Raw genomic sequence first — 15,524 nt, forward strand, 5'->3', positions numbered from 1 at the left:
ATTCGACACAAGGGGAGCCAAAGAATATTCTCAAGTATAGCAGCTGAGTTGTCAATTCAACCACACCTAGAAAATTAATATCGGCGGCAAAGTATTTAGTAGAAAAGTAATATTATAGTAGTAGTAGTAACGGTGGCAAAAGTAACGGTAGCAGTATTGGTTTTATAGTGATTGTAACAGTAGCAACAGAAAAGTAAATAAGCGAAGATCAATATATGAAAAGCTCGTAGGGAATGGACCAGTGATGGATAATTATGTCAGATGCGATTCCTCATGCAATAGTTATAACATAGGGTGACACAGAACTAGCTCCAGTTCATCAATGTAATGTGGGCATGTATTCCGAATATAGTCATACGTGCTTATGGAAAAGAACTTGCATGCCATCTTTTGTCCTACCCTCCCGTGGCAGCGGGGTCCTATTGGAAACTAAGGGATATTAAGGCCTCCTTTTAATAGAGTACCGGACCAAAGCATTAACATTTAGTGAATACATGAACTCCTCAAACTACAGTCATCACCGGTAAGTATCTCGATTATTGTCACTTCGGGGTTAACAGATCATAACACATAATAGGTGACTATAGGCTTGCAAGATAGGATCAAGAACTCATATATATTCATGAAAACATAATAGGTTCAGATCTGAAATCATGGCACTCAGGCCCTAGTGACAAGCATTAAGCATAGCAAAGTCATAGCAACATCAATCTCAGAACATAATGGATACTAGGGATCAAACCCTAACAAAACTAACTCGATTACATGATAAATCTCATCCAACCCATCACCGTCCAGCAAGCCTACGATGGAATTACTCACGCACAGCGGTGAGCATCATGAAATTGCTGATGGAGGAAGGTTAATGATGACGATGGCGACGGATTCCCCTCTCCAGAGCCCCGAACGGACTCCAGATCAGCCCTCCCAAGAGAGATTAGGGCTTGGCGGCGGCTCCATATCGTAAAACGTGATGAGTCCTTATCTCTTATTTTTTCTCCCCGAACGTGAATATATGGAGTTGGAGTTGAGGTCGGTGGAGCACCAGGGGGCCCACGAGGCAGGGGCACGCCCCCACCCTCGTGGACACGGTGTGAGCCCCCTGGCCTTGATTCTTTCGCCAGTCTTTTTATATATTCCAAAAATATTCTCCGTTGATTTTCAGGTCATTCCAAGAACTTTTATTTCTGCACAAAAATAACACCATGGCAATTCTGCTGAAAACAGCGTCATTCCAGATTAGTTCCATTCAAATCATGCAAGTTAGAGTCCAAAACAAGGGCAAAAGTGTTTGGAAAAGTAGATATATTGGAGACGTATCAACTCCCCCAAGCTTAAACCTTTGCTTGTCCTCAAGCAATTTAGTTGATAAACTGAAAGTGATAAAGAAAGACTTTTACAAACTTTGTTTGCTCTTGTTGTTGTAAATATGTAAAGCCAGCATTCAAGTTTTCAGCAAAGATTATGAACTAACCATATTCACAATAACATTTAGGTCTCATGTTTACTCATATCAATGGCATAATTAACTAGCGAGCAATAATAATAAATCTCGGATGACAACACTTTCTCAAAACAATCATAATATGATATAACAAGATGGTATCTCTCTAGCCCTTTCTAAGACCGCAAAACATAAATGCAGAGCACCTCTGAAGATCAAGGGCTGACTGGAAATTGTATTTCATGGTAAAAGAGATCCAGTCACAGTCATACTCAATTAAACTAATAGTAATGCATGCAAATGACAGCGGTGCTCTCCAACTGGTGCTTTTTAATAAGAGGATGATGACTCAACATAAAAGTAAATGGATAAGCCCTTCTCGGAGGGAAGCAGGGATTTGTAGAGGTGCCAAAGCTTGATTTTGAAATAGGGATGAATAATATTTTGAGCAGTATACTTTCATTTTCAACATAACAACCGAGAGATCTCGATATCTTCCATGCTACACACATTATAGGCGGTTCCCAAGCAGAATGGTAAACTTTATACTCCCCCACCACCAACAAGCATCAATCCATGGCTTGCCCGAAACAACGGGTGCCTCCAACTAACAAAAATCCTGGGGGAGTTTTGTTTGCAATTATTTTGATTTGATTTGAGCATGGGACTGGGCATCCCGGTGACCAGTCATTTTCTCGTGAGTGAGGAGCGGAGTCCACTCCTCTTGAGAATAATCCGCCTAGCATGGAAGATACAGACAGCCCTAGTTGATACATGAGCTATTCGAGCATACAAAACAGAATTTTTATTTGAAGGTTTAGAGTTTGGCACATACAAATTACTTGGAACGGCAGGTAGATACCGTATATAGGAAGGTATGGTGGACTCATATAGAATAACTTTTGGGGTTTATGGAGTTAGATGCACAAGTAGTATTCCCGCTTAGTACAAGTGAAGGCTAGAAATAGACTGGGAAGCGACCGGCTAGAGAGCGACAACAGTCCTGAACATGCATTAAAATTAATCAACACTGAATGCAAGCTTGAGTAGGATATAATTCACCATGAACATAAATATCGTGGAGGCTATGTTGATTTTGTTTCAACTACATGCGTGAACATGTGCCAAGCCAAGCCACTCGAATCGCTCAAAGGAGGATACCACCCTATCATACCACATCACAACCATTTTAATAGCATGTTGGCACGCAAGGTAAACCATTATAAACTCCTAGCAAATTAAGCATGGCATTAGCAACTATAATCTCTAATTGTCATTGCAAACATGTTTCATTCATAATAGGATGAATCAGGAATGATGAACTAATCATATTTACAAAAATAAGAGAGGTCGAGTTCATACCAGCTTTTTTCATCTCAATCAGTTCATCATATATCGTCATTATTGTGTTTCACTTGCACGACCAAACAGTGTGGATAATAATAATAGTGCACGTGCATTGGACTAAGCTGGAATCTGCAAGAATTCAATACAAGGGAGAAGACGACGTAAAATGGGCTCTTTGTTAGATCGACAATAATGCATATGAGGGCCAGTCAACATTTTCATCGTAGTCTTCTCATTTCGACCCCCAAGGAAAAGAAAGGAAATAAAACTATTTACACGGGAAAGCTCCCAACAAGCAAAAGAAGAACAAGAAATCTTTTGGGGTTTTCTTTTTAATTACTACCACTACAGTCATGGAAAGTAAACTAGCTAAAATCTACAACTAATTTTTTTTGGTTTGGTTTTTCTTAAGGTCTTTCAAACACACAAGAAGAAAACTTAAAAAGAAAATAAACTAGCATGGATGATACAATGAAAAAGTATGAGCACCGACAACTGGCATGAGTGTGTGAACATGAATGTAATGTTGGTGAGAAATACGTACTCCCCCAAGCTTAGGCTTTTGGCCTAAGTTGGTCTATGCCCATGGATCAAAGTTGTAGCTGGGGTCATACTGAGATGCAGGGGCAATTGCCTCATGAGCTGCTGCTTGGAGGCGAGTTGTCTCCGTCCTCCTCTCGTACTTGTTCGCCTCCTCCCTGGTTATAACATATCTCCCTTTTGTCTGAAAATCAAAGAAAACAGGAGCAGGGAGAGCAACGTTGACGGTGCGCCGTTTGTCAAAGATTAGTCGGTACTGGAGGAACTGATTGTTCCTCTCAACAAACTAATGACGAACCATAGCATTATAATCTAGATAAGCAGGAGGCAACTCAATGTCATCCCCACGTATGGGTATACCAAGAAAGTTAGCTACACGAATTGCATAAATTCCACCAAACAAATCTCCAGTTAAACCATTAAGATGCAACCTACGTGCAACAATAGCCCCCAAGTTGTATTGTTTATTTCCTAATACAGCACTCTTGAGAACACTAAGATCAGGAACACACATGTGACATGCCTCATCCTTACCGTTAATGCATCTACCCACGAAGAGAGCAAAATAATGTATGGCAGGAAAATGAATGCTCCCTATGGTAGCTTGTGTTATTTCTCTAGATTCCCCCACAGTGATGCTAGCAAGAAATTCTTTAAATTCAGATTTGCGAGGTTCGCTAGCACTACCCCACTGCGGGAGTTTACAAGCAGTATTACAATCTTCTGAGTCCATGGTATAAGATTTATCATAAAGATCAAATAGGACATTGTGAGAATTGCACGAGGATGTAAATTTAAACCTTCTCACAAATGAATCAGTTAAATAGAGGTATTGCCAGCACTTATCTGACACGAAGCTCTCAAGATCAGTGTTACGCACATATGCGTCAAATTCTTCCTTGATGCCTGCCTGGACCATGAAATCCTCTGACGGCCATTCACAAGGCCGCACTTGAGCCTCCCTTGGTAGTTCATTGTCCGGCTCGCGTATTGCGGGCCTTGGGCCTTGCTTCCTTGAGGAACCACCTTGGTACATTTTCCTAAACATATTTCTTCCTCTGAAAAATTTCTGAAATTTTTAGTGTCTCAAAATAAAAGTGAACCAAACTCAACAAAATTGATAGCAACTACTCCTACAAGTGCCTAGAGGCTATATCATGCATTAAAACTACTTTTGACCAAATAAATTTGAGATGCAAGCTCAAGAACAGGGTCACCTAAGCAGCAAAAATTTGCAATAAATAAAGCACTAGAACAAAAACTAATTGGACCAATGGAGGAGTCACATACCGAAGAACGACCCCCCAAAGCAGTTTTGTGAATGGAGCTTTGAGCAAGGATATCAAAAATGGCAGCAAGATGAGCTAGAACACGGGTTTGAGTTGGTGGATAATTTTTTCTGGAGGAAGACGAAGTGTGTGGGTGCAAGAATAAGTGGAGGGGACCCACGTGGGGTCCATGAGGCAGGGGGCGCGCCCTCCACCCTCGTGGGCACATGGTGAGGCCCCCTGGTGTGTTCTCAGTGCCAATAATTCTTAAATATTCTAGAAAAATCATATTAAATTTTCAGGGCATTTGGAGAACTTTTATTTTCGGGGTATTTTTTATTGCAAGGATAATTCAGAAAACAGACAGAAAATACTACTTTTACTTTATTTAATATAAATAACAGAAAGTAAAAGGAGGGTATAGAAGCTTGTGCTTTCTAACTTCATCCATCTCATGCTCATCAAAAGGGATCCACTAACAAGGTTGATCAAGTCTTGTTAACAAACTCATTCTGAATCGCATGAAACCGAAGAAATTTTGAATAACACTAGGTTACCTCAACGGGGATATACACATTCCCAACAATAAGAATATCATATTTCTTCTTGACAGTAGGAAGAGGAAATTCAAAACCTCCAATAGTAATTGTTGAGATTTTTCCAATAGAATTTATACTATGGACTTGAGGTTGTTTCCTCGGAAAGTGTACCATATGCTGATTACCATTAATATGAAAAGTGGCATTGCCTTTGTTGCAATCAATAACAGCCCCTGCACTATTCAAAAAGGGTCTACCAAGGATAATCGACATACTATCGTCCTCGGGAATATCAAGAATAACAAAGTCCGTTAAAATAGTAGCGTTTGCAACCACAACAGGCACATCCTCACAAATACCGACAGGTATAGCAGTTGATTTATCAGCCATTTGCAAAGATATTTCAGTAGGTGTCAACTTATTCAAATCAAGTCTATGATATAAAGAGAGAGGCATAACACTAACACCGGCTCCAAGATCACATAAAGCAGTTTTAACATAGTTTCTCTTAATGGAGCATGGTATAGTTGGTACTCCTGGATCTCCAAGTTTCTTTGGTATTCCACCCTTAAAAGTGTAATTAGCAAGCATGGTGGAAATTTCAGTTTCCGGTATCTTTTTTATTAGTAACAATATCCTTCATGTATTTAGCATAAGGGTTCATTTTAAGCATATCAGTCAAACGCATACGCAAAAAGATAGGTCTAATCATTTCAGCAAAACGCTCAAAACCTCATCATCCTTTTTCTTGGATGGTTTAGGAGGAAAAGGCATGGGCTTCTGAACCCATGGTTCTCTTTCCTTACCGTTCTTCCTAGCAACAAAGTCTCTCTTATCATAACGTTGATTCTTTGATTGCGGGTTATCAAGATCAACAGCAGGTTCAATCTCTACATCATTGTTATTGCTAGGTTGAGCATCAACATGAACATCATCATTAAAATTATCACTAGGTTCATGTTCATTACCAGATTGTGTTTCATCATCAGAAATAGAAATATCATTGGGATTCCCAGGTGTGTCAACAATAGGTTCACTAGAAGCATGCAAAGTCCTATCATTTTTCTTTTTCTTCTTCTTGACTAGGTGCATCAACATTAATTCTTTGAGAATCTTGCTCAATTCTCTTAGGGTGGCCCTCAGGATACAAAGGTTCTTGAGTCATTTTACCCCCTCTAGTCATAACTCTAACAACATTATCGTTTTTCTTATTATTTAATTCATTGAGCAAATCATTCTGAGCCTTAAGTACTTGTTCTACTTGAGTGGTAACCATAGAAGCATGTTTACTAATAAGTTTAAGTTCACCTTTAACTCTAGACATATAATCACTCAAGTGTTCAATCATATATTACGTTTCAATTGTCTACAAACATAATCATTGAAGTCTTCTTGCTTAACCATAAAGTCATCAAACTCATCCAAGCATTGGCTAGCAAACTTATAACGAGGGATATCACCTTCATCAAATCTATAGAGAGAATTTACCTTTACTACCTGTGTAGGGTTATCAAGACCATGTATCTCTTCAATAGGTGGTAAATTCTTAACATCTTCATCTTTAATACATTTTTCTTTCATAGATTTCTTTGCCTCATGCATATCTTCAGGACTGAGAAATAGAATACCCCTTTTCTTCGGAGTTGGCTTAGGAGTTGGTTCAGGAAGTGTCCAATCATTTTCATTACTCAACATAATATTCAATAGCAATTCATCTTGATTAACAGTTCCATCCCTGAAAACACAACCAACACAACTATCTAGGTGGTCTCTGGAAGCATCGGTTAGTCCATTATAAAAGATATCAAGTATTTCATTTTTCTTAAGAGGATGATCAGGCAAAGCATTAAGTAATCGGAGAAGCCTCCCCCAAGCTTGTGGGAGACTCTCTTCTTCAATTTGCACAAAATTATATATTTCCCTTAAAGCAGCTTGTTTCTTATGAGCGGGGAAATATTTAGCAGAGAAGTAATAAATCATATCCTGGGGACTACGCACACAACCAGGATCAAGATAATTAAACCATGTTTTAGCATCACCCTTTAATGAGAATGAAAATAACTTAAGGATAAAGTAATAGCGAGTTTTATCATCATGAGTAAACAGGGTGGCCATATCATTTAATTTAGTAAGATGTGCCACAACAGTTTTAGATTCATAGCCATAAAAAGGATCAGATTCAACCAAAGTAGTTAACTCAGGATCGACATAGAAATCATAATCCTTATCAGTAATAAAGATAGGTGAAGTAGCAAAAGCAGGGTCATATTTCATTCTAGCATTCAAAGACTTTTCTTTAAGGTTAACTAATAATTTCTTAAGATTAGATCTATCATTGCAAGCTAAAAAGTCTCTAGCAGTTTCTTCATCCATAACATAAACCTCAGGCACAACAGGCAATTCATATCTAGGGGGAGAATCTTCATCATCACTTTCATCAATATTATCAGTTGCAATAATTTCATTCTCTCTAACCCTAGCAAGTTGTTCATCAAGAAATTCACCTAGTGGCACAATATTATCAAGCATAGAAGTAGTTTCATCATAAGTATCATGCAAAGCAGAAGTGGCATCATCAATAACATGCGACATATCAGAATGAATAGCATGTGTAGGTGTCGCAAGTTTACTCAAAACAGAAGGTGAATCAAGCGCAGAGCTAGATGGCAGTTCCTTACCTCCCCCGTAGTTGAGGGGAAAATCTTGGTTCTTTTATCTTTCAAGTTCTTCATAGTGATCAACAAATATAAATCCCAAGTGACTCAAAGAATAGAGCTATGCTCCTTGGCAACGGCGCCAGAAAATAGTCTTGATAACCCACAAGTATAGGGGATCACAACAGTTTTCGAGGGTAGAGTATTCAACCCAAATTTATTGATTCGACACAAGGGGAGCCAAAGAATATTCTCAAGTATTAGCAGTTGAGTTGTCAATTCAACCACACCTGGAAACTTAATATCTGCAGCAAAGTATTTAGTAGAAAAGTAATATGATAGTAGTGGTAACGGTGGCAAATGTAACGGTAGCAGTTTTGGTTTTACAGTGATTGTAACAGTAGCAACGGAAAAGTAAATAAGGGAATATCAATATATGAAAAGCTCGTAGGCAATGGACCACTGATGGATAATTATGTCGGATGCGATTCCTCATGCAATAGTTATACCATAGGGTGACACAGAACTAGCTCCAGTTCATCAATGTAATGTAGGCATGTATTTTGAATATAGTCATACGTGATTATGGAAAAGAACTTGCATGACATCTTTTGTCCTACCCTCCCGTGGAAGCGGGGTCCTATTTGAAACTAAGGGATATTAAGGCCTCCTTTTAATAGAGTACCGGACCAAAGCATTAACACTTAGTGAATACATGAACTCCTCAAACTACGATCATCACCGGTAAGTATCCCGATTATTGTCACTTTGGGGTTAACGGACCATAACACATAATAGGTGACTATAGACTTGCAAGATAGGATCAAGAACTCATACATATTCATGAAAACATAATAGGTTCAGATCTGAAATCATGGCACTTGGGCCCTAGTGACAAGCATTAAGCATAGCAAAGTCATAGCAACATCAATCTCAGAACATAATGGATACTAGGGATCAAACCCTAACAAAACTAACTCGATTACATGATAAATCTCATCCAACCCATCACCATCCAGCAAGCCTATGATGGAATTACTCACGCACGGCGATGAGCATCATGGAATTGGTGATGGAGGAAGGTTGATGATGACGATGGCGATGGATTCCCCTCTCCGGAGCCCCGAACGGACTCTAGATCAGCCCTCCCGAGAGAGATTAGGGCTTGGCGGCGGCTCTGTATCGTAAAACGTGATGAATCCTTCTCTCCTATTTTTTCTCCCCGAACGTGAATATATGGAGTTGGAGTTGAGGTCGGTGGAGCACCAGGGGGCCCACGAGGCAGGGGGCGCGCACCCACCCTCGTGGACAGGGTGTGGGCCCCCTGGCCTTGATTCTTTCGCTAGTATTTTTTATATATTCCAAAAATATTCTCCGTTGATTTTCAGGTCATTCCAAGAACTTTTATTTCTGCACAAAAATAACACCATGGCAATTCTGCTGAAAACAGCGTCAGTCCGGGTTAGTTCCATTCAAATCATGCAAGTTAGAGTCCAAAACAAGGGCAAAAGTGTTTGGAAAAGTAGATACGTTGGAGACGTATCACTGTTGCACCTTTGTCTCCATCCCCCTCTTTGGCCTCATCTTCTTCTTCCTCCTCCTCTGCCTCACTATCTTCTTCCTTGTCCTCCTCCTCTCCTTTGTCCTCTTCTTCTTTGTCCTCCTCTTCTTCTTCTTATTCTTCCTCCTCCTCCTCATCCTCCTCCTCCACATCTTCTTCTTCTTTATCATCCTCCTCTTTGTCCTCCTCCTCTGATTCATCCGCATATGTGTCCTCGTCATCGTCAACATCTAGCGCTCCTTCCATTTCCTCATCTTCTTCTAACTCCTCTTCCATTTCCTCATCTTCTTCTTGGAGGAGTCAGAAGAAGATGAGGAAATGGAAGCAGCGCTAGATACCGGTATCTTTCTTTTTGGAGCACGGCGTGACGTCCCAGTTCCCATTGATGGCTGCTGGACGTAGGGATCAATATCCGGCTCTTCGTCATCGATCTTGGCAACTGCTTCAATGAAGGTGCCAACCTGTTCAGTTACTGCCTTGCACATGTCATTAACCACTTTGGCAATCTTTGCCTTTTTCTGCATCAGCACAAAAAAAGATTAAATACTGATTCAGTTAGAAACCATTTAAAAAAGAAAATGTCTGTAACTGACCATGATGTGTTCAGCAAGCCGACTAAGACACATTTTTTTGGCCAACTAAAAACATGATTCTAGCCAACTACACATGCATTATAGCCAAAACTAAACATGCATTCTGCCAAGTTTATGTTATTGGTTGCAAACGAACACATTGACTGTCCAAACAATATGTGCAACTAAAAAAGCATATATGTGCAACTGAACATACATCCCAGCCAACTGAATCATGTATTCTCGCAACTAAAAAGGCATATATGTGCAACTGAACATACATCCCAACCAAAAGAAAATGTTGGTAACTGATACAAACTTCTGTGTGCAAAAGACTAACCTGGGGATTGTAGGTTATTGGCAACTTGGATGCCACGAATGCTCCAGCTTGCAAAATACCACCCAACAGTGGTGTCTGCTCCATGCCCCTATACTCCTCTTTAAGCTGATGTAAAAAAGAGAAAAAGAAAAGAACAAGGTTATCAAAATAGATTTGTGTTTTAAACGAGAATCAAACATTATAACATGCGCAACTACAACAAGATACTGGGTAGACAATTGGATTCTACATATATGCAACTGAACAAACCAAAAAAACTGTGCCACCCATAGGTCACCTAAAAAAGGTTTCTGCCAACTGATGTCACACATCTGTGCAACAAGATAAGTAAAAATGTGCAACTTAGAACAGATGATGTGCCAATTAAAAATGAACATGTGTGTAGATGCCAAAGTTAAAGCTACAAGTTGTGCAACTACATGCGTTGGTGTGCCAACTGATCACAGTTTTTGTGCAATTTTCAAAAAGTGAGCAGACATGAATAGAACATAAAAAGAAGCCACTATTGGAAAAAACACAAAGAGAACTCACTTGTAATTTGCCGAACACACCAGATCGTGTCCTTCTTGATCACCTTGGCAATTAGAATATTGTTCCATGCATTCGCTCGTATCGCGCAGTTGCTTACTAGGATATCATGAACGAGCGCATCAAGGTATAGTATATGCACCAGACCCAACAAAGGAAACCCAAGTTCAGTTATTGTGAGGAGTATTTTAGAAACTATAACTGCACAAAGAAGAAAAACACATGGAAGTGCTTGTTTTCACTAACCATCAAGTGATACAAGTAGCAGCAGATGGTTTGCTTCTGCTGATCCATGTTCTGGAAAGCTTCATTTATGTGTTCTGCTACAAAGAGGCAGACGTTTGTGTTCTTGAGCATTTCATGATCTACCACAACTCGGTAGCACCTTGGGCTGAGCCTCAGGGCCGTGCTTGGTGCTAGAAAAGTGCTGAATGCAACCGCAAGCCGGACCATAAAGAATGTGTCATCCGTTCTTCCCGCCATATCCTTAATCATCTTGCACCATGTAGTGATCTGGGGATGAGAATCTCCAGTTACGTTGAAAGCCTCTCTGAATCTCCTAGTTGCATCCTTGTCAACTACATATCTGACTTTTTGACCCTTGTTTAGGAGATCAAATACCCTATGAACACTGTCGGCATCGACATGGATCCTTCCCCTGCTGGGAACACCATTTCAGAGCTCTCTGGCTTGTAGGACTGCACCAGGAATTTCGTGAGGTCCGCTGGAAGTGTGTCTGGTAAGTTCAAGAGGCCCCCGAACAACCTCAAAACTAGCTCAGACTTCTGCGGTGGGGATAGAGAGTTGTTGAACTTTGCAAAATGCCCTGGTGATGCCCTTATACTGCCCGCTTGTGATGGTCGCTCCACATCTTCCCTTGCAGCCACCTCAACTCCTTCACCGCTGGCCTGTTGATGAGAAAATAAAAACATTAAGGAAATATTAAACACAAGACAAAAAACAGGACTAAAAAAACTAGCAATCATCATTTGGATCAGTATTGCAAAAACTATATAAACATAAAATGGATCATGTCAACTAATATGATATTTTTGTGCAACTAATAAAGCTCATGATGACAATTAAAGCCTACTAGTGTGCAACATGCAAAAAAAACTAAGAAAATATACTAGACCTGACAACTACAAAAAGTTCTAGCGGATGTGCAACGATAAGAAATGATATTGAAACAAGATAACAACAACTAAAAAAAGGTTTGCAAGGAAATGTTCAGTAGCTCATAAACACACAAAAAAACCACATACCTCAGCATCTTCTGCGGAAGATGCGGCAGCTCCTCCAGCAACTGCTGCCTGCACAAAAATAGTGACCAGTGATGTCAACTACAAGATGCCAACTAATGTCAACTACAAGATGCCAACTAATGCCAACTATATTTAGATCAAGATGACCAGTGATGACAACTACAAGATTGTTATTGACCAACTACAACAAAAATAGTGCTAGCAACGGCTGCATAATTTCATCAGCGTCTAAAAAGCGAGAAACACTTATATTCAAGAATTTACTTACCCTAGAAGATGACTCAGCTCCCCTTCCAAGTGTTGCACGTCTAGTCCGCTTTACAACACGAAACTGATCAACATCCTAAGAAAAATAAAAAACATGAGCATGGGAAAAAACAAAAATTTATTATATGACCCAAACAAAACCAAAATAAGGTGCTTGTGTCATCAGCATGCCACTTACCTCAACTTCCTCTCCCTGCTGAACACTCCGCGTAGGTCGTGGCTAGCGATTAGCAGGACGCTTCGAGTTCCGGAGAAGCGATTGACTTCCAGAACGCTAATTAAGCAACCAAAGAGAACATGAAAAAAGGACATTACCATACATGCATAAGTTGAAAATAACTCAAAAACACAGAAAAAAGTGAAAAAATACATCTTCTTCATTGCCATCCACATCTTCTCCTATTATAACCATTTTTGCCCTGCGGGGGGAAATACAACAAAAGAAAACATAGTTAGAAGATGCACAAACAAACTAGAGAAATCATAAAAGGTTGCTTTGATCTGCAGACCTCTACACATAAGCAGGACACATATTGCAAAAATCTATAAAACATGTGGACAACCAACTACTACAATGATGTAGCCAACTGGGCAGTCAACCTTGTGCAAACTGGACAGCATATAAGCCAACTAAGTTTAACTGTGGCAAGTAATAACTAGGCAGAAAATAGTTAACTAAAGGCAACAAGCTCATTATGATAACTTGTGCAACTAGGACAAACCGAACTTGTGCAACAAGAATATACTATATTGGAAAATTGGCAAGCATTGGAACAAATTTGCACAAATAATGGTCCCTAGTTGCACACAACAGGGGAAACACACATGAACACCCACATACACAACAAGACTGACAGATTGGGTAGACCATGTTGGAAAATTGGCAAATTGGAACTAATTTGCACAAATAATGGTCCCTAGTTGCACACAGCAGGGGAAACACACATGAACAACCACATACACAACAAGACTGACAGATTGGGTAGACCATGTTGGAAAATTGGCAAGCATTGGAACTAATTTTCACAAAAATGGTCCCTAGTTGCACACAGCAGGGGAAACACACATGAACAACCACATACACAACAAGACTGACAGATTGAGTAGACCATGTTGGAAAATTGGCAAGCATTGATACTAATTTGCACAAATAATGGTTCCTAGTTGCACGCAGCAGGGGAAAACACATGAACAACCACATACACAACAAGACTGGTAGATTGGGTAGACCATATTGGAAAACTGGCAAGCATTAATGCTAAATTGCACAAACAAGGGTCCCTGGTTGCACACAGCAGGGGAAAAACACACAAACCACCAGATCTATCACAAAGGCTGGCAGCTTGTATACAATATATTGGATATAAGTATATTGGCAAGGATAGGTACTAATTTGCACGGGTAATGGTCCCTGGTTGCACACAATAGGGGAAGACACATTAACCAGGATATCCACCACAAGGCTGGCAGATTGGCTATATTATCTCAAAAATTGTCTACAACTGCTCCTAATTTGCACAAAATCGAAGCATACAAGGGTCGAATCAAAGCAAACACAGCAAGGGACCCTATGCAGCCCGCCACATCCGCCACCGTCAACCTGGACACGGCCTCACCCCCGGCGATGAGACAGAGAGAGGAAGGATAATAGAAAGCCGCCGGGGACGTCTCTGTCGACCACAAAACCCAACAACCACACCCACCAACACCAACGCACCCTCCCGCCATGAATCGCCACCACCACTGTCCTTCCTGCCGCACAAATCCAAGGACAGGAGAGTCGAATGGAAGCACATACGACACGTCTACACCAAATCGACCATACGAGGCAGTTGATGCCATAGGAACCCTAGGAATCCCAACCCGCCATTTCCGCCAACGGCGACCTCGACAAGACCTAGAACCCCCGGTGACGAGACAGAGAAAGGGAGGACAGTAGTAGGTACCTGCAACGCCGGCGACGGCCAGCAGCGAACCCCCACCCCCCGGTCCAGTAACGAATCCGCCGGCGATTTGAGAGCCAAGCGCGATTCCGGCACAGTTACGGGGCGAGAGCGAGAGTGGAAAGGGAGGAGGGGAACGGGAATGCCATGCCCACCAGGGAAATGGGGGAGAGAACGGCTCGCGTTTCGAAACCGCTGCCCACGATCTCCCTCTAGCCACTTACATGTGGTCCCACGCTGGCTGAGATAAGGACAAACCGCCCACGACTGCGCGGTGGGAGGAAACGGACCAGGCGGCACCTGGCGCTTGCGCGCTTCAATCGCGACGCGATCGTGCGGTGGAGAGCCGGCCGCTCGTTCTCTCCATATAGTGTGCGTGCACTTTTAAGATTTCGAGGTGCAGGTTATGTGCGGGCGGGCAGGCGAGCTCGCTAGGCGCCGCCTCCGCGTCCTCTGGCCGGGCGTGCTGGCTACCGAGCCGCATACATACATGCACGCCTTGGCCGAGCCGCATGCGTGTGTGCTTGTTTTTTTTTTGAGAAATGCGTGCGTGCTCGTGCTAGGCACTGGAAACCAACTGGGCTGGGCATGCTTTGGGCCATGGCCTATCACAATTTATTTTTTGATTGGGTAGTAGAAAAAAATGCACAAACCACTTAGTGTTTTCTTTGTAACATATGCTCCGAGTAGATCAATTGCAATTACATAAATTATGTTGCATTGTGTCTGGAAAATAATACAACTCACTAAGTCGGGTCTTCCTATTATCATTAAATAAATAGTGCAACCTCGCCTTCTTAGAACCAAAACCATCAATTTATATATGTCCTGAAGTTACCAGTTATCAATAGACTCAAAAAATCTGCTTGTGAATCAATAAGTAGGGAATGAGAATGATGAGGCGAGAAGAAGAGAACGAGTCCCGCAAAAGGAAGGAATGAAGGAATGTGTTGTCCTATATGCGCTAATTAAGTGGTGAACAATTATAAAGATGGATGGAAAATTGCATTGATGAAACCGAAGAAACTCGCTGACATATTAGGGAGGTAACAATGTCTACCGTTGCAACGCACGGGCATTTGTGCTAGTCACCTTAGAAAAGCATTGTCTATATCAATAAGGATATGTGTAACAGAGAATTGAGAACATGGGTGATGAAACCATCCCTTCAAAGTGGTAGGAAGAGATGTAACGCGTAAAATATTTTAGTTTGATGACAAATGTCTAATTCAAACTTTTTGTTCAGAAGTACATCA

This window comes from Triticum dicoccoides, chromosome 7A, assembly GCF_002162155.2.
Source record: "Triticum dicoccoides isolate Atlit2015 ecotype Zavitan chromosome 7A, WEW_v2.0, whole genome shotgun sequence".
Classification (NCBI taxonomy): domain Eukaryota; kingdom Viridiplantae; phylum Streptophyta; class Magnoliopsida; order Poales; family Poaceae; genus Triticum; species Triticum dicoccoides.